The 21,202-nt window shown below is 45.2% G+C and overlaps 1 pseudogene; it reads left to right on the forward strand.

Annotated features, from left to right (window-relative positions):
- Positions 1-4,942: 4,942 nt before the first annotated feature.
- LOC104993256 lies at positions 4,943-5,295 on the forward strand (annotated as a pseudogene).
- Positions 5,296-21,202: the final 15,907 nt, after the last annotated feature.

The raw sequence follows: 21,202 nt of genomic DNA on the forward strand, positions 1-21,202 counted from the left end.
AATCCCAAGTTCCACTTACAGTAGTTAGACATCACATTAAGAGAGATGGATAAAACCGCTGTGAAAAGTATGAAGAAGTACATACACATAAATAGAAGGAACAGGAGTTCTGTTAGGTTTGAGGGCCTGCGGACATGAGTTTGAGCAAACTTGGAGATGGTGAAGGACAGGGAAGCCTGGCATGCCTCGGTCCATGGGATTGCAAAGAGCTGGACATGACTGAGCGACTGAACAACAACCTCTTGTACTCAGATCTTTGCTCCTATAACAGGCCCTGCACAGACAGTGTAGAGGTCTCTAGGATGCTGGGAAATGATAAGAACTTTTCTTGATACAAAACTGATGTCTCCTGCTCTGTCTTGACAGGAGAGGATAGACGGCCACCTTCAGGCTTTTAAACTCTCAACCATGGTTTCCAGGAGCTTTCAACAATTTGTCTGTTTAGGCTGGGTCTTGAGATGATCCTGGTCCCCATCCCTCTGGAGTCCCCTAGAGACAGCCGCCCATCCCAGGCTGACCCCCTTGAAGCCTTCCTCCTTCCCTAGTCATGTCCAGCCCCATGCCCAGCTCTGGGGAATGAAAAGAATTGATGCGGAAGGGTGTTGGCACCAAGGATCCGGGAAAGGACAGGGAACATTGGTTCCCCCAGCCAGAGCAGACTTGGACTCTAAAAATAGTTTCATGATGTAAACCCTAGAACAAAGTCCTCTTTGGCTCCAGGAATAAAAATTCTCCATTTGGAATTCAATCGAAGGCTTTGTTACAAATACTGTACATGACAGAACCTATGAATATCTCCAGCTAATTGCTCCCAGTTTTGTAATCTCTGTGGCAAGAATTCCAGCCAGGTCAATTACAGGGAGTGGGCGTGCTCTACGAGGGGGAGGGGGACCCAAGTTCCTGTAAATCAGGTCGTGTTTGGCTTGGTACCCAACTCAGAAGCCTGTTGTGTGACTTGCTCTAAATGCTCTGCTCCCGACCCAAGCCTGTTGGATTCTCAGTCTGTCGTGGTGGGGGGCGGCAACACAGACTGGGGAGAGGACACACAGGGACACGCACTTCACCGAGGCTTCGGATGAGGCAAGGCCTCAGACCGCAAGCAAGTTTTCGTGAATTTGGTTAGATGCAAGAAGGGGTTGCTGAAAGCCCCAGCTGTATGCTTTGTAAATTGGATCAATCCAAACCCACCATCTGGTTCCTATTAGGGAAGCTCCAGGACTGAAGTGGGGTAGGTGGCTCCATCCTCCCCAAAGGAGGCCCAAGCTCCTCACCCTCAGAAACATCGAGAATTCAGAAAATGGCGGCCAAATCATTTGGTCCATGGCTCTGGCCCAAGAGAAGAATTACTTACCCTCCCTAAGTGTAAAACTTTATGAAAATAAGTCTGCATCAATTCTTCCATGATGTACCACAGGTTGGGGCTGAGTGACTGAGAATTATTTATCTGTTGCTCCAGGAATCATCTGAAACAGCTAAGGTTCGTGAAGGTTAATGATATTAACGTTTAGAAATATTCTCAGGTTGGAGGGGAAAACAGACCGTCCCACCCACACATAGATTGGAGGGCAAGTTACACACAAGCAGAGCAGAATGGTACTTGACCCAGCTCCGATGCTGCTCAGTTGCTCAGTCATGTCCAACTCTGAGACCCAGCGGCCTGTAGCCCTCTGGCTCCTCTGTCCATGGGATTTCCCAGGCAAGAATACTGGAGTGGATTGCTATTTCCTTCTCCAGGGGATCTTCCTGACTCTGGGACTGAATCCCATTGCAGGTGGATTCTTTACCATCAGAGCCACCAGGGAAGCCCAGCCTGGCTCCATACTGTTCTTTAAATGAAGTTGAAAATTCCCCTTCAGATCTTAGTCCCTGGTTGTGTTGGTTTTGTTTGCTTGCTCGGTTTCTTTTCTTTTTTTAAACAAACAAAAAAACTTTTTATTTTATATTGGAGTGTAGCAAATTAACAGTGTGGTCACACTTTCAGGTGGACAGCAAAGGGACTCAGCCATACGTATATATGTATCCATTTTCCCTCCAAACTCCCCACCCATCCAGGCTGCCACATAATACTGAGCAGAGTTCCCTGTGCTATACAGTAGGTCCTTGTTGATTATCCATTTTAAATATAGCAATGTGTGCATGTCCACCCCAAACTCCCTAACTATCCCTTCCTCACATTCTTCCCCCTGGCAACCATAAGTTCATTCTCTATGAGTTCTGTTTCTGTTTTGTAAATATAAGATCATTTGTATCATTTCTTTTCAGATTGCACATATAAGAGATATCATGATATTTCTCTTTCTCTGTCTGACTTACTTCGCTCAGTATGACAGTCTCTAGGTCCACTGGTTTCTTTTCTAATTAATTATTTTTAATGTGCGAACTTGTTCATCAGGAATTTTTTAAGGGACTACTATATTCCAGCACTGCTGCTGCTAAGTCGCTTCAGTTGTGTCCGACTCTGTGTGACCCCATAGACGGCAGCCCACCAGGCTCCCCCGTCCCTGGGATTCTCCAGGCAAGAACACTGGAGCGGGTTGCCATTTCCTTCTCCAGTGCATGAAAGTGAAGTCTCTCAGCCATGTCTGACTCTTCGAGACCCCATGGACTGCAGCCCACCAGGCTCCTCTGTCCGTGGGATTTTCCAGGCAAGAGTACTGGAGTGGGGTGCCATTGCCTTCTCCATTCCAGTACTAGCTACTAGGAATTTAATAAAGAGCAAGGCTGGCCAGGACACCTGCCTTCTTGGAATTTACCATCCAATTGGATAGGGGTGTTGTGGGAAGCAGAGATCCTCAGAGGGTACCAGGAGATGCTGCCTCGTAGATGGTGGCTTACTTTGTTTGGAGGTTTGACTTTGCTTTGTTTTAGAAGATTGGCCACTGATGATGGTCATTCGGGTATAGTGCTTTCAATGTGATCTTTACTTGTTTTGTTCTTAATCAATGACATCTTGGGCCATAACCAAAACCTCCTCTTGGCTAAAACTGCATGAATGATCCATCCCAAATTGCTTGGAAATGTCAGGAAGACAAGTACATTGGCTACTGTCACCAATTCAAGTCAGCACTCGAGAATAACCCATCAGTGACCTCTGAGGCCGAACGCCGTGGACTGTGGTCGCCTCTTCATTGCCAGGCTCTGCAGTGGTCCCTGGAGAGCATTCGTCTAGGTGGCTGCCCTGGGCAGGGGTCTCTTCTTCGGGGTGATGGCATCTTTGCAGGGACTGAGCTGGCATCTCATACCAAGAGTTTAGATCTAAAATGAAAGGAACTTAGAGGGAAGGTCTGCACAAGACTTTTCCAAAAACATCAGTTACAGGCGTGCAGAGAAGCTCCTGATGGGAAGACATGGAAACTGTACGCTGATTGAACACTCTCCCCAGTGTTTTCTACACAACCTGGGGAGAAGCTGCTCTTGAGACAGACCCTGGAGGTCACAGCTGAGAAATCGCCATTTAACCAGACCCCCCAGGTTAACCTGGCATTCCACCAGCCCTCCTTCCCTCCACATCCCAGAGCCTTTCCTCTGGGCCTCCTAACTGTGCATTCGCTTCCTTGGAACCTCAGAAACCAGCTTCCAGGCAGATGGTGAGCCTGGAAAGAGTGGCTACCTGAAGGCGCCATGTTTGACCAGCCATCACTGGGGCTTGCTCATGAATGCAGTGTGGGCAGAACACGGGCCATGTCCTAAGTTTCCAGTCAACAGCATCATCTACCCCTCCATCTTCTGGAAACCTAGATGTGGGGTTTTTTTATTTACCTTCTGAAGAAAATCAGTTCCAAGCATAGAATTGGCGGGATTCCTAAAAGCTGTTAATATTCATCCTTCACCATGTTATAAATCTTCTCTAATGCGTCCCCTTACGAGAGCCAAACAGACAAATTTCATATTCCTCTCTCCTTCCTCTTCTCCCTTCTTTCTTCTCTTCTGCCTCCTCGCCTCCCTCTCCCTGCTAGCAGGGGGGGAGTGCGAAGGGACACGTGGGCCTCCGACTTTCTGTTTGTGCATAGGAATTACTCTCAAGGCAACAATTTTCCCAACAACGATGTAATTATGAAATATTACCCAAACACGTTGGGTATTATTGAATGTGCCATTTCTGGATCCTGGCCAAAGGCTTTGGCAGAAACGGGACTCAGAGGAGGAGAGGAGGGAGAAAAATTATGCACACGTCTCCCTTTCCGCCCTGCTGTTGAATTAAACCACATGTAAGTTTTGTAGCTGCGCACAGCAGAAAGGAACAGCTCCAAAACACATGTTTCGGAGCAGAGATCTTGTCTAGGGGATTTTGAAAATTAGCGGCTGAAACAATAGAACATGAAGTCAGGGCATGTGGAAGTGATTGAGGGCCGCTGCCATGTACAGTAAGAGCTGTTAATCAGCGCCTCACTACTGGCTGCTCGGAGACAGGATTTGAGTAAACATGGAGCTCTGCTCAATCACTAAGCTGAGGGTCATGAGGACCCCGGTGTCAGGGATCCCATTTACCCTTGGGAGGGAGGCAGAGTTAATGACACGATGAATTCCTTAGCAAAGCAAGCCCTAGATGGATGCTAGGCAGAAACCTCATCCACAGGGTAGTAATTACATGTGCTCAGGGCTCCGAGGAGTCCTGGCACTTTTTCCAGCCTTGAGTACCAAGCCATTGCCAAGAAGCACCCCCAAAGCTAGGGTGTGTACGGTCTCCTTATATTTCATTCACCCATTGGTTCATTTATGAATGCCTTCATACATACGTTCAAGCAGTACTGATTGAATAACTACTATGAACACTTACTGTGGACCGTGTAAGAATCTGATCTCTACTCTGAGAAGACCTACTACCTAATGAACACAGAAAACCTATCATTACAAGCAGCTAAATTAACAATAGAACACGTGGGCCCTCCCTTGCTCTCTCTTCGAAAGGTCAAAGCATTGCAGATGATAGTGACTAGAGGGCATGGCCACCACCGTGAGCCTTCTCAACAAGCCTGGGAGGCAGGTGACCCTGGAGGAGCTGCAGGAGTGGGAGGAGGAGGAGTTGAACTTGGGGCCACTCTCTGTGCTCACGCAGTCGGTCAAAAACAGCACCCAAGGGCTCATCAACCGCCAGAACAACAGAATGCTCCTGGGCTGGGTGAGGGCGTTCAACACATGTGAGAGAATTTGCAGGAGATGTGGACCCAGGTCCCCAAGAGTGGCAAGGGCAAGAAGTCCAAGCCAGTCAACAAGGACCACTGCATCTCAAAGATGCTCCTGTGCAAGTACTCGGTCACCATAGTCTCACAAAACCCACACATTGCTTGCAAGTAGAGGCCCCCCTCCCTGCCATCAGAACTTTCCCGCTTGTTTTGTGAAGACCTGCCCTTTGTACTTGGGATAATAAAGTCCTGAGTTTAAAAAAAAAAAAGAAGACGTGACATCAGGAAACATATATGGTGGAAAGTAAAGGAATAATGCAGACAAGAAACTTTCAAGGCATTTAGGAGAGGGTGCCGAGATTGCTGTGGTCCAGGGTCACCTGAAAGGGATGAGGTTGGAGCCGGACTGTGGATGGGAGGGAAGGATGAGAAGGGGCACTCCAGGGGAGATAGGCCAGCCTGAGTGGGGCTGAAGTCCTTCTTTTGTTCCATTCACATGTAAAAACCATGCAAAAGCTCCACCATCCAGGACAGGGCTGAGCAGAGGAGGCTGACACTGACAAGAGCTGCCAGGAAGGATGGCCAGTGATGCTTCCATTCGGGTGGGCCCTACTTTACTCTGACTGGTAAACTTTGTAAGAGGAGGAGCTTAGGACCCACAGAGAGACACCAGAGGTACACAGGCACTGAGCAATTATCTTGAAGAAGCAGCAAGAATGGGGCAACTGCAAGCCAAGGAGAGGGCTCTCAGGACACGCCACAGCTGCTCCCACTCTGGTCTTGGACTTCTGGCCTTCAGAACTGTGAGAATATTAAGTACCACTGTTTAAGCCACCCAGTCTGTGGTATTCCATAACGGCAACCCTCACAGACTAATACATATGGCTTTTCTCATTGCATTTGCTGATGTAAAATATATTAACAAATTTTACAATGTTAATTCATGCTTGTGTTCTAAGGATAGACCAAAGTGATTTAGGATGACTTAATATTGCTTTTTAAAAGCATACTTATTTCTTCTTGGTTGCCATGGGTCTTCATTGCTGTGCGTGGGTTTTCTCTAGTAGCAGACGGGTCACTCTCTAGCTGTGGTGCACGGGCTCCTCACTGCAGTGCCTCCTCTTGTTGCAGAGCATGGGCTCCAGCGTGCCGAATCGGTAGTTGTGTCACTTGGGTTTAGTTGCCCCAAAGCATGTGGAATCTTCCCGGACCAGGGATCGAACCCTTGTCCCTTGCATTGGCAGGTGGATTCTTAACCACTGGCCCACCAGGCAAGTCCTAAACTATATTAATCAAGACAGAGAAGTGTTGGTACAGGAAGAGAGAGATATACAAGGGATCAGACAGTCCAGAAACACATCCAGATATTTATGGAAACTTATTCTGGCACCCCACTCCAGTACTCTTGCCTGGAAAATCCCATGGACGGAGGAGCCTGGTAGGCTACAGTCCATAGGGTTGCTAAGAGTCAGACCCGACTGAGCGACTTCACTTTCACTTTTCACTTTCATGCATTGGAGAAGGAAATGGCAACCCACTCCAGTGTTCTTGCCTGGAGAATCCCAGGGACGGGGGAGCCTGATAGGCTACCGTCTATGGGGTCACACAGAGTCGGACACGACTGAAGTGACTTAGCATAGCATATTCCATGACAGAGAAAGTATTCACCCTTCTGGAAACAGGAAAGGGTGAACAAAGTAGGACAAATTCCTCCAGAAAGAATCTGAAAAAAGAAAATCCAAATGACCAATAAATGTATGAAAAATGCCCAACCACATCAGCAGTCAAGGAAATAAAAAAGACCACAGTGAAATACTAATGCGTAACTTACAGTGTCTGACAATGTGATGAATCGGCAATAATATGGAGTAACAGGAACTCATATCTTTTGTCAGGAATTTAATCTGAACAACCACTTTACAGATGGATTTAGGGATATATATAGTCAAGCTGAAGATGTACGAACTCTGTAACCCAGCTATTGCATTTCTAACAATCTATCATAGAGAAACACAAGTTTCTCTATAGGCTCAGAGGAAGTGCAAAATGTTCAAACAGCACTATCTGTCATGGGAAAAACTGGATATTTTGTCTAAATTTCCATTAACAGGCAAATTTCTGCCTTGCTTCTGAATTCTCAACACTTACAACAATTCTTAATAATACTGCTCTAGGAATATTTGTTGCATCGATAAATCAGTGTAAAAGAAAGATGTTCCCAACTCCTTCCATCCATCAGGAATCTAAGTGGGAAAAGAGGGCTTTCAATAGAATTTTCCATGTTGTCTCTTAGTCTGTACAGCCTGGGGTTCACCTCCTCAGGGCCTGGCGATTTGTGATTTATCTCTTCTACAGCAAACTGAAAAGAAGGTTCTTGTAGCTTCTCATTTTTATGCCTCCACTATTACTACTAAAAATCACCATCATGGCCTTCTGGAAAAAGAATTTTCTCCCCTGTAGGCTTTGTCACCTACTGGAAAAATATTTTCTACCAAAACACATCTCCACCAAAGCAAGCACGTTTTCTAAAATGTGACATAGCTCTCTCTGTATCTATCTATCCATCTAATCTACATGTATTAATGTATACTCTTACTCATGTGATCAGAGATATCAGTGCTTCTGATGCCCTATTTGTCAACAAGCCTGAGTGATTAGCATGAGTTCCTAAGACTTGGAGCCTTGTGACACTACGAATCCTAGGTCACCGTCAAAAAACTTCCATGGGGACATTGATGCTGGAGGGCCACCTTGATCTGTTCCTTCAGGATAATCCATTACAGAAGCTTCATGAAACCTGGTCCCAGGGTCTCAAAACAGGTGCAGAGAGTTGCTGCCTGATGCAAGTCAAGCCGTCCACCAGTGATCCACATGAGCTATCTGCTCACAGGGCTTCCTTTTGTGGGAAATCATGTTGATATCCAGAAGACTGGGCTGTACTGTATGCAGTTTATCCAGGAATTCTTCACATGAAAGATTTGGCTAGACGCTCTGTCTGGTAGCCTGGATTTAATCCTGAAATGAAGAAGAAGGCAGGGGGAGGAGTGGGTTTGTGCCAGACTAGCCGAGGGAGGTGATCAAGATGCCGAGGCTAATCACCCATATTTCTTTCTCAATGATCATATCTAGGGAAGAATGTCTTGGTTTTGACCTGCTTCTTCTCTAGATCTCTCCTGATTGCAGCTGATTATGGCTCCCTGGGCATCAATCACTACTCTAAGCCAATTAATTGCTAAACACTGATAACCAGACCTTAAGGTTTCTGACTGCGGATCTGGTTTTATTGTGTAGATGTATCTCTACACAGCCTGCATTGTTCCCCGAAGTCTTTACTCAGATAGTCTTAAACAAAGGTATTGCAGATGTTCTTAAATCAATTAATTGAAGGAGACTAGAGAAGAAAACTTGTCTGGTTTCTCATTTCCAATATAACAACTAAAGTCATTCTTGTTGAACTACTAGAGGAAACATCTTAAATCTTGCCTAATATTTCCAGTCAGACTCAGATAAGACCTTACAACACAATCAAGGATGTATTCTGAATGTTTCTTAATGACGCTTTTTCTACACCTACTTTATTCTTCTTTTCGCCACCAGTGTTGGCATGGTAGGAACCATGGGGCTTGAATCAAGAAACGGGCTCCTGATGCCAAAATGATGTGAAAGTCAGTGACGTGGAAATCCAGGATCAGACAGACCGATACAGCTGCCATATAAAAGCTATTTAGGGTGTTACTTTTCATAATTTGTCCCTAACCTACACATCACTACAGTGTGGAAATGAGCTTGGAAAGATCGGAAGTAAACTTCCCAAGGTACAGCTGCTAACTAGAGCAATAATCCAAACCCAGGTCTGTCTGTCTTCCCCCAAAACCCACCGCACTAAGCAGACCGTTCTTCAAAATGGCAGCTGTAACCATGGTCCCCTCTTAAGAAAACTGCTCAATGCAACACATTCATATGGAGAACAAGCCTGAGATGCTTTCTCAAATGCACTGTCCTGGTGAGGTCATTATTACCTCTGGCTGAGCTGAATGGAGCAAGGGTGAGCCCTGCCTCTAGCTTTCTCAGTTGGCCAGTCAACAGGTTGACCAGCTGCCCATGAAGCAGCTCAGCCCAAAGTGCACGGCTCAGAAAGGACAATGACAATTCACTCTATCCAGTCAAATGCTCCTTCTATTGGACTTTAACAGAAAAGACAGGAAAGAGAGTCAATAGCTAGGTTTGTGGGGGATGGGGACGCAAAAAAACACACAGAAAGAAGACAAACCATGAGGGCCCAAGAGTGAGCAGTGTTGGGAGGAGCAGCAGACCTGAGACAGCAGAATAAAACACATAAAGGATGGAGGGTGGTGGTCTGTTGGTAGTCCCCTGTGTGCCGGAAGTGGAGAGGAAGGCATTCTGCGTCACCAGAACCGTGGGGACCAGGAAATCACAAGGACGGCGAGCAGCGGGCGGAAGGCAGAATGCAACCTGGTGACTAGAGCTGCACAGTTCCAGTTCCCAAACTGTGTTCCTTTGTCTTTGAGGCCAGCTCTGCACCTCTTTCTGAGGATGCTGTGACATCCCTGCCTCCCCTGTTACAGATGTATTCTTGCTCTGAATCCACCTCCCTGAGGATCAGGGGATGCAAGCTGACCAGTACCCTCCCTCCCTTATACCATGCTCCTCTCAGGGATGAGCGCCTGCTCAGCTGTCTCCTGCTCCTGCTGTGGCCCGGCCAGGGGAGCGGCCAAAGCATCTCTGCTAAGCCGGCCAAGTCTCAAGTCTTCACTGGTACCCAAGAGGGGCCTCTGGTTACAACTGCTGGAGATGTAGACCCCGTGCATCATATGACACAGGGACAGCCTAGAAACAGTGTGAAATGATTTAACTAATGGAGATGGGGTGGGTGGTTTCCCACCCTGCTTTTTGCTCCTTCATGGGATTGTGGGCACCTGCTGGTCTAAGATTCCTGATGGTCTGTGCTTTGGAGATACACGCTCAGGGTGGCCTCGTGAGTTTTGCCTAAACTTGAGGGTCTGCTGGCTTCCTGCATGTCTTGCTACTTGCGTACAGCCAGAACTCAGCAGATGGTTTCTGACCAGGAATAAAGTTGAGAGGAGGGAAATGAGGAAAGGTCAAAAACTCCATTTGAGACCCAGAAACACAGGGGGCGCAGTCATAAAAGAACATGCTTGTCCTCCTCCTAAGGGCCCTGGATCTGCCCCAGAAAGAGGATCCCCCTCTGCCCCGACTTGAATGGGGAACGGCGGCCAGCAGCACACTCAAGACAGAGGACCAGGCACGTCTTTTGAACATCAAAGAGCCCACAGGCTTCCTGGTGACCTTGGCGGAGGGAAAGAGAAACGGGGAAGCCCCAAGCCCCGTGTTGATGGTATAAACATAAAACGGGACCCAGTGGAACATAATGTTTCCCTTTATCTCCTGACTCCAGGAGTCTTCAAACTGCCCGCTGCGCCCTGAAGCTGGGGAATTAGGAAGGAATTGAGATGTCTTTCTTCATTTGGAGAGAGAGAGCAATGCAGAAATTATAACTCATCCGAGGAAAGCCTCCTAAGGGATTTTCACCTTCCCTGTTCTGGGAAAAGATTTTCTTCCAAGAAGTCTCACTCCCATCATTGCAAACCCCTGGCTCCCTCCTCCAGGGTCTCTGCCTCTCTGTCGCTTTCCTTGTCTCGGGACTCAGCGCCTAGCCCAGGGACTTGTCTTGAGACAGCACTAATAAGTATTTGCAAAATAAAAGCATAATGAAGGAATGAATGAGTATCAGATGTCTTGTTGGAGGGGGCAGAGTATAAGCGCGGTCCATCCGTCAGCATTTTATCATTGCACTCAACTTTGGTGAATCTATACTGTACAGCAGCCAATTGTCTGTGTGTGTAGCGGGCAGACAAGAAGAGCCTTAGACATAGGACCTACACTCAGGAGCCTTCAGTCTACCTAAAGAGAAGACATATGGGCCCAATTACAGGAATGTGTGCAGTGTCTCAAACTATCACCCAGGGAGCACTATTTAAAGTTGCAAGTTTCCCAAGCCCCACTCACCAGGGCTTCTGATTCAGATAAGGGCCCCCAAATTGAACAATTGAGCCAAGTCTGTATGTAATTCAGAAGCTGATATAAACCAGTCTACTCTTGGAGAAACACTGACATGTGGGGAGAAATAGACCCACTGGGAAGGTATTGAAGCTCTTGCCTGGTCTCTTCAATGACCTCCCGTGACTCCTGAGACCTTTCCAGCATCCTCCCTGCCCACACTACCTAGCCCATGATGACTCAAAGCTCTAAACCCTGTATTGAACGGATGCACTTGGATCTCTGTGCTCTCGTCTCTGGCAGAAAGGTTGAGATGACTCAGCAAAGCCCGTTGCCTGGAGGCTAGGAAACATCTTGGGAGAATCAGCTCCATCCCTCAACTCTAGGCCCCTGCTTTAGCTCTTGCAGGAAGTCCTAGGGGAAGAAGGAGCCCGTCACAGTGGGCTGGGTTTTCAGAAGTGAGGGACACTAGGAAGATGGGCTCTGGAAAGCCGACTTCCCTTCCGCATTCTCCTCTGAGTCACCTGGAGAGCAGTGAGTCTCTGCATAACAACTCAAAGGACCATTTTATGAAAACTGTATAATCATTAGAAAATGAGCAGCTCTCGTCCAGGACACTTAACACTGAAGAAAAAGGAAGAGACACCTCACTCCCGCCCACCTAGGTCACAGCTCCCAGCCTGTGGAAGCAGAAGCTCCCGGGAGGAGGGTGGGGAGGGGGGGACATGGAGTAATCACGCAGGAGGCACAGTCATTCACCAGCACCTTCAAGGCAACCCTGGAAGTCCCCAGAAGCAGCAGGGAGGAGGTGGTATAGAGTTACAGGGTCATCAGTGGGGAGACAACCATTTAAATTTGTGTCAAGACTAGTTGTTACCCCCAAATGGACAAAATTCTAAAACATCTCCCAAATTCATCTGCATGTCTGCCTTATCTTTGGATGACTATTCAGCCTCATGTTGGGTCTGCCTGTCTCTCATTTCTTCCCTCTCCATTCTACTCACTGTACTGAAGCCATAATTATCTTTTTAAGCTGTAAGACTGGTCATATTTCTTCCCCATTGACTACAGAATGAAGTCCAGACTCCTGCAGACCCTTCAGAGCTTGATTCAAGTGTAAGGTCCTCCAGGAAACCGCTTCTGGCTTCCTGGGGTAGAATGGGACATGGTCCTTGGCCTCTGCTTTACTTCGTACCTTCCTTCCTTGAAGCCGGTATCACATTTCGTGGGCTTTATTTATTTACCTGATTCTCCTAGACTGGAATCTCCTTGAGGGCAGGGCCTGTGTCTCTCATTCATCTCCACCACTAGTACCCAGTACACTACAAGTTTAACAAACGTTTTGTTCATTCATTCATTCATTACTGCCCTCATATCAACCCCACCCAGAACTATTACCTCCTTGTCCTGAAGTATGCTTCCATTCCCATCACTGAAACTTTGTGTCTCTTCTTCCCCTTGCCTGAAATGTTTTCCATTCTCTTTTTCAGTCTTCTTATTTCTTTAGTTTTTCTGTAACCAATCATTGCAATACAGCAGATCTTTGAGCCTGCTGTTTTCTGTGGTGTTTCTACAGACTCTTCCTCACAGAGCCTTGTTCCTTTGTGTGGTTTGTAATTTGGGGTTATGAACTCACTTTTGGTAAGGTGCCCCAGGCCACTACCAATCAAGAACCACTTCAAGCTAACTTTGTAGCTTATAGTTAGCTGTATGATAGAGGTAGTATAAAGTTAAATCCCAATCCCAGGTGAGACTACCTACAGTAATACAATTCACAAAGGAAACAGCTTTCATTTTTTTTTTTTAATCCAGAGCCCAACCTGATAAGACAAGTTTCTCTGTTTTTCTTTGCCAGGGACCACATTCTCCTAGACCATACTTTCCCTGGGGATCTTGTTTTGTGTGTATGAGTGTTGTGTCCATTCTATCTTCTTACCTTGTATGGGCTCAAGATCAGAAGATTCATAACAGACATTCAACTCTAAGACCCCAGATCAGAGATTGGCAAAGAATGGCCCAAGGCTCAATTCCAGTTTACTGTGGGTCAAGCCCTCCTACACCTGTTGCTTATGTATGATCTCTGACTGCGTTCACGCTACAAAGCATTGAGGTGTTGGAACAGAGAACCACATGGGCTCTGAAACCCACAAATATTTACTATCTGGCGCTTTACAGAAGATGTTTGCTAATTCCTGCTCTAAACCACAAGGACTATCAAAAGCACCAGCAACTCTTACCTTTTTCCAAACTCAGTGATGCATTTCAAAGGAATTTTGATTCCAGATGGTTTAGCTGTATTAAATGGGGAGATTTCCTAGGATGTCTAGTCTACCACATTGCCAGAAGGTGAAATTAACCTCTTCTTTCTTTTTAGCCTTTCCAAAGGCTCAAAAGATCCAAAATAGAACCTCTCTCCTTCCCCAGTGATTTCAGTTCATGGTATCATTCTCGATGCTTCCTACACCCTTTGCAGAACCTACAGTTCAGCAGTTCATTGTAGGTGTGTATTCTCCAGTTTGCATCAAGCAGGTAATTATTCTCATTTATGAGGCTGTCAGCACCTTGAGAACAGTGTTTATCATTTAGGTCAAGACCTAGTCTTGTGAATTTAGAGAACTGGAGCAATCCTCAGGGTCTACAGAACTCTAAATCTGGCGAGTTAGAAAAGCATCCTTGGCAGTGGGAAATGAGCTGAAGGCAGAAATGAGTGATCAGGCTTTGAGTTTAGATGAAACGGCCCAAATTCAAGTTCTGTCATTCACTAGCTGCATGATATCAGTAGTTACTTTCTAAGATCAGGTCACTTCATCTATGAAAAGAGAATGACATATCTTCTATGGACAACTGGGAGACTTGGAATGGATGCACAGTATCTGATAGAAATAGATGACCAATAGGCCATTATCATGTTGTTATGGAAGCAAGTTGTTTATTAATGCTCTTGACAGTACCCTTGAAGATTTGTTTGACTATTCTAATACTCAGTGCATCCAAGCTGGAATTTGATCTACATTTGTATCCACATTTGTGAAACCTAGACCCTGGAGAAGGAAATGGCAACACACTCCAATATTCTTGCCTGGGAAATCCCATGGACAGAAGAGCCTGATGGGCTACAGTCCACGGGGTCACAAACAGTCAGATGTGACTTAGTGACTAAACAATAACGACAGACAAGGAGCATATGAAACTCAAAAATTGAGAGCTGGGAAGGACGCATTCCTAGATCTTACAAAAATCAGACTCCCAGCATCTCAGGTCTGACCACAGAATTTCTGCAGGGCTGGGATATGAATTCACCAAACAGGCTAAGCCACTTAATCAGTGAAAAGTGCTCAATGACTTGTCACTGTAACCATTACCAAAAAGTGTGGCTGACTGCTACTGTACTGGATAACTGATTCTTGTTCTGCACTTAGCATTGGCCTCCTTAAGCTCTGTGGGTGTCGAGACCCACCGTCCTCACAGCCCTAACCTCTGCCAGCTAGTCCTACTCTTTAGAGAAGAACAAATTCATTCGCCTCTTCTTTCCTTTCTATTAGCATTTGTAAGAGGGGGCATGGGACCCAAGGCAGGAACTTAAGAGCAAGGTGTGGTAGCCTGAGGTTGCAGCCCTTACCCCCAAGGTAACTTTTACCTACACCTTCAGCACTACTTTGGGGCTTCTAGAAGTCTAGTCTAGGGGCCCCAGGGAAGGGTTTGGACTAGGGATGGCAGGGGAAGAAGGCACAGATTTACTTATGTTCCCAGTCACACAAGAGGCACGAGGCATTTGCAGGTGAGAAAACTGGTCCTTCCAGGCACAGGGCTTTGATTTCTTAACACTGGGCACATTTGCATTACCTTAACCTCTTTAAGGTCTTGCCTGTGACTGGCACAACCCGCAGATCACCATGCTGCCCCTGACCCCCTGGGATTCATCAACACTCACCTGCTTCATGCAGTTTTCTCTTCCAGACATTGAAAGGGATTCCCACTCCATCCTCACTGCACCTAAATACACTCTGCCCAGATCTTTCTCCCCAGTTCCCATCATCTTCCTGGTCCATCAATTCCAACTTGCTTGATTATGAATTTTTAAATCTACTTGTCTGTTCCTTGCAGTGTATAGTATAGGTGTTCTGCGTTTGACTATTTCAACCATTGTTTAGTAAGATGTTTTGCATCTGACAAGGGAAGTTAAGCAATCAGGAATATGTAATTTATGCAGTTTTCTTTTTTAAGAAGGTAACTATACTTTTCAAGTAAATAAAGTAGCAATACTATGGTTTACTAAGTCATCTAGAGTGATTTATAACAAGCAATGAAAAAATTTGCAATTCTAATTTTCCCAGTACATAAAAAAGTATTGCAAAAAGAGATCAAACCACAGCAGAAAAATGACAAAGAATATGAACAGACAGCTCACAGGAAAAGATATAAAAATGGATTTTAAGTATAGGAAAGTGCACATAACCTGATACATAACAGAAAAGCAACTTCAAACTATATCATCTAACAATGTTGTTTTTTTTTTTTTTTTTTACTTTCAGACAGGCATAGATCAAAGATTTTGATAATACACCCTGTTGGCAGTTTTGTGAGTGAGGGTGTGGGGAAACAGTCCAGTTCATGAGCTGATAGGAGTGTCATGTGTGATTTGGCAGTATTCATAGAAATGAACCCACCTTTGTTCAAGCAATTCTATTTGCAAGAACTTATCAAACACATGTTTTCTCACATACACATGAAATAATACATTCACAAGGTTATTCATTGTAGCACTATTAATAATAGCAAGACCTCAGTGTTCATCAACAGAGAACATCACTCAAGTAAATAGCGGTATAGCCATACAATGGAATACTATGCAGTTGTCAAAAATGAAAGGGAGTTAGTTCTTAGAGAAACTTTTTATATTGTTATGAATATATGTTAAGTGAAAAAAGCAAAGTGAAGGACAATTTGTAACACACATGGTTGTCATCTGTACCAAAAATGTCGGGGAAAGGAGAATATATGCAGATACTTTTATATTCAAAGACTATCTCTAAGAATACATAGATATTCAACATGGGTTGCCTCTGGAGAATAAAACTGGATGTCTGGGAAAGAGAGACATCTATAATTTTCTCAACCCTCAGAAGCAAAACAAATATGGGTGGTGGTGGGTGGAGGGTCTATAACATCTTCAGTCAAACAACAATTTTAGGTAACCACTACACTTACAAAAACACAATTTTGGACAACTCCGTTCTTACAAAGATTGTCACATTAAGTTCTTTTACTTTATAGCTTCCTTTATGGACCTTTATTAGCCCAAACCCATGAGAGCTACCCTCCTGCAAATATCTTCAGCCCAGCCTGGTTCCAGCCTGCACTCTGAGCTGTGTCAACCTTCCTAAAACACCTAAGTCATGTAAGGGAGACTGGCTGCACTGATCAGCCTGGAAAGTGGACAAAACACTCAACAGGGAATTGTATGTGTGCTCTGTGAGAGTCTCTGGGCTAGGTGACCTGTAGGAGAGAAGATCTGGCCCTTAAGGAGCCTGCAGAGTGGTAGAGAATATAAAACATTCACACCAAACGGTGGCCACGCAGGGCCCAACATGGCACATGACACGAAATCTGCACAGACAACATTCCGTGGGCGTTCACAGCAGGGAGAGGCTCCAGCTAGTTGGAGGAAGCAGTAGGATATAAATCTGGTCTTTAGGGAAAAGTAGCATTTAGACCCATGGAGAAGGGAGAGGAGAGTCTGAGCCACATGAAAAGATGCTCAGTGTCACTAATTATTAGCAGAAAGCAAAACTATGATGAGGTACCACGTCACACTGGTCAGAAGGGCCATTCATCAAAAAGCTTACAAATAGCAAATGCTGGAGAGGGGGTGGAGAAAAGGGAACCCTCCTACACTGTTGACAGGAATAAAAATTGGTGCAACCACTATGGAAAATCATATGGAGGTTCCTTAAAAAACTAAAATAGAACTACCATATGATCCAGCAATCCTGTGCTGTGCTTAATCACTCAGTCGTGTCTGACTCTTTGCGACCCAATGGACTGTAGCCCGCCAGGCTCCTCCGTCCATGGGATTCTCCAGGCAAGGATACTGGAGCGGGTTGCCATTTCCCTTCTCCAGGAGATCTTCCCAACCCAGGGATCAAACCCATGTCTCTTATGTCTCCCGCATTGTATCGGCACATGGTTCTTTACCACTAGTGCCGCCTGGGAAGCCCCCATATATATACGTATATATATATATACGTACACACACACAGTGGAATATACATACATACACACACAATGGAATATTGCTCAGCCATAAAAAGAAATGAAATAATGCCATTTGCACAAAATGGATGGACCTAGAGACTATCGTACTAACTGAAATAAGTCAAAGATAAATATTATATGATCTCACTTATACATGGAACCTAAAAAGTAATACAAGTGAATCTATTTACAAAACAGAAACAGACTCATAGACATTAAAAACACACTTCTGATTACCGCAGGGGAAAGTGAGTTGCTCAGTTGTGTCTGACTCTTCGTGACCCCATGGACTGTACAGTCCATGGAATTCTCCAGGCCAGAATACTGGAGTGGGTAGCCTTTCCCTTCTCCAGGGGATCTTCCCAACCCAGGTATCGAACCCAGGTCTCCCACACTGTAGGTGGGACCACAAGGGAAGCCCAAAGGGGAAAGTGGGGGAGTAAATTAGGGGTAGTTATGAACATATACTGGAGAAGGCAAAGGCACCCCACTCCAGTGCTCTTGCCTGGAGAATCCCAAGGACGGGGGAGCCTGGTGGGCTGCCGTCTATGGGGTCGCACAGAGTCGGACACGACTGAAGCAACTTAGCAGCAGCAGCAGCAGCATGAACATATACAGGCTTCCTTGGTAGCTCAGCTGGTAAAGAATCTGCCTGTCAGTGCAGGAGACGTGGGTTCAATCCCTGATCCAAGAGGATCCCACGTGCTGCGGAGCTACTAAGCCTGTGCGCCACAACTATTGAGCCTGTGCTCTTGAGCCCGGGAACCGCAACTAGAGAAAAGCCAGTGCAGCAACAAAGACCCAGCACAGTCAAAATAAGTGAATAATAAAAGAATAAAATAGATAAGCAACAAGGATTTACTGTACAATACAGGAAGCTATGTTATAATATCTTGTAATAACCTATAATGGAAAACTGTCTGAAAATCTATACATATATAACTGAATCACTTTGCCATACACCTGAAACCAACATAATACTATAAATCAATTATATTTCAATAATAATTTTAAAAAAGAGAGAGAGAAGAGCTTCAGCAGAGGGGACCATCTGAAGCATCTGGATGGGACCCTGAGCCCAGGAAGAGCTTGGTGGGAGTGAGCTGGGGTAATAACCATAAGACTTCCATTTCAATGGAGTTCTTTCCTGCAAATTGTCACGTGATGACCCCCTGACTTGGACACTTCCATATAAAGCAACGAGGGCTCACAGAGATTGTTTGAGGTAAGTCACCCAAGGTTACTCAGGGGCAAAAGTTGGTTTTAAGTTGGGAAACTACATAGTACTTTGCATGAGAAGGCACTAAAAATGCCATAAACAGGTGCTGGTTGGCACCCCGTTGCTTGAAGCTAATTTCTAAAGTTCTTTTCCAGAGTTTTAACATTCCCCTTGAGTAAATAATTTTCCAATATTAATTTGCATGATGACTCATTTCTTAAGGTTAAATTTCTCCGGTAATTGCCAAGTTAAACTTCAGCCTGCACCCTCTTAGAATCATCCAGAGTGAACTACTGTCTATTCCTTCAAGTCAGGTGGCCCAGACCAGTCATTCCAGCCCATCATTTTCACAGCAGGTTGTTCACTGGTTTTGTGATGACTTCAGACCAGTTAGGTCATGCACATGGAGACCCGTTATCTTTGTCTCCCTTTTTTGTTGCTGTTATCGTTATTTTATTTTGTTTTGCTTTTAATAAGGATTAAAAGAGGGAAAATGATTCTGATACACCTTTAGGAGAGAAGGGACTGGATTTCGTGTTATACCTATTCTGAAATTTCTCCTCACCTGATATAACTGTTGATGTAACTGAACTGGGTCAATTGCAAATAATCCCTTCCTGTGAGATGCCTGATGTTGGGTGCGTAGCTAGGTCGCTTCAGTCATATCTGACTCTTTGCAACCCCATGGACTGTAGCTCTCCAGGCTCCTCTGTCCATGGGATTCTCCAGGCAAGAATACTGGAGTGAGTTGCCATTTTCTCCTCCAGGGGATCTTCCCGACCCAAGGATTGAACCTGCATCTCCTGCAATGCAGGTTGATTCTTAACTGCTGAGCCACCGGGGAAGCCCTGATGTTGGTTTGCTTTTATTATTCTTATATTGATTTCTAGTCCCCTGTTATTGAGTGGACTTTCTGTTTTGTTTTATTTTGTTTCTCTTGACCTTGCTTTATCTGAGGTCAGGTAGTGTTGCTGGGTAAATACTCTAGAGAAAGAGCTCAACATTGGAGAGAGAAGCCCTGACTCACAGGGTCACTGCCCTCATTCACGTCCTGGGTTTTCTGAAGACATTTGCTAAGTGAGAGAAAACTTCTTCACCCATGTGAATCTAGAACTTCCCAGGACTCCAGGGTTTCCTCAGTTTGTTACCCAGGGAGCCACCTGGGGGCAGGGGTGTGGACCAATTCATCCTCACCCTCATCACGAGACCTGGATGAAAAATACACAGTTGGTTTTTATTATTCCTAGAGATATTCTGCAGGCTGTGTGTGGACAGCCCTACTGAACACTGAACCACAGCTCCCAGGTTCCTGCAAGCCTCCAGTCATGACATGTTCATAACCAATTATTGCATAATCTCATTTTAGGTCTGCTGCGGTTTAAAGACAGCTTTAAAGATATTCAGAAAGACTACAGATCTCTTCAAGAAAATCAGAGATATCAAAGGAACATTTCATGCAAAGATGGGCTCAATAAAGGACAGAAATGGTGTGGACCTAACAGAAGCAGAAGATATTAAGAAGAGATGGCAAGAATACACAGAAGAAATGTACAAAAAAGATCTTCACGACCCAGATAATCATGATGGTGTGATCACTGACCAGACATCCTGGAATGTGAAGTCAATTGGGCCTTAGAAAGCATCACTATGAACAAAGCTAATGGAGGTGATGGAATTCTAGTTGAGCTATTCCAAATCCTGAAAGATGATGCTGTGAAAGTGCTGCACTCAATATGCCAGCAAATTTGGAAAACTCAGCAGTGGCCACAGGACTGGAAAAGGTCAGTTTTCATTTCAATCCCAAAGAAAGGCAATGCCAAAGAATGCTCAGACTACCGCACAATTGCACTCATCTCACACGCTAGTCAAGTAATGCTCAAAATTCTCCAAGCCAGGCTTCAGCAATATGTGAACCGTAAACTTCCGTATGTTCAAGCTGGTTTTAGAAAAGGCAGAGGAACCAGAGATCAAATTGCCAACATCCGCTGGATCATGGAAAAAAGCAAAAGAGTTCCAGGAAAGCATCTATTTCTGCTTTATTGACTGCCAAAGCCTTTGACTGTGTGGATCACAGTAAACTGTGGAAAATTCTGAAAGAGATGGGAATACCAGAACACCTGATCTGCCTCTTAAGAAATTTGTATGCAGGTCAGGAAGCAACAGTTAGAACTGGACATGGAACAACAGACTGGTTCCAAATAGGAAAAGGAGTTCGTCAAGGCTGTATATTGTCACCCTGCTTATTTAACTTATATGCAGAGTACATCATGAGAAACGCTGGACTGGAAGAAACACAAGCTGGAATCAAGATTGCCGGGAGAAATATCAATAACCTCAGCTATGCAGATGATACCACCCTTATGGCAGAAAGTGAAGAGGAACTCAAAAGCCTCTTGATGAAAGTGAAAGAGGAGGGTGAAAAAGTTGGCTTAAAGCTCAACATTCAGAAAATGAAGATCATGGCATCCGGTCCCATCACTTCATGGGAAATAGATGGGGAAACAGTGGAAACAGTGTCAGACTTTATTTTTCTGGGCTCCAAAATCACTACAGATGGTGACTGCAG

Source organism: Bison bison, unplaced genomic scaffold, assembly GCF_000754665.1.
Source record: "Bison bison bison isolate TAMUID 2011002044 unplaced genomic scaffold, Bison_UMD1.0 scf7180017864236, whole genome shotgun sequence".
Classification (NCBI taxonomy): Eukaryota; Metazoa; Chordata; class Mammalia; order Artiodactyla; family Bovidae; genus Bison; species Bison bison.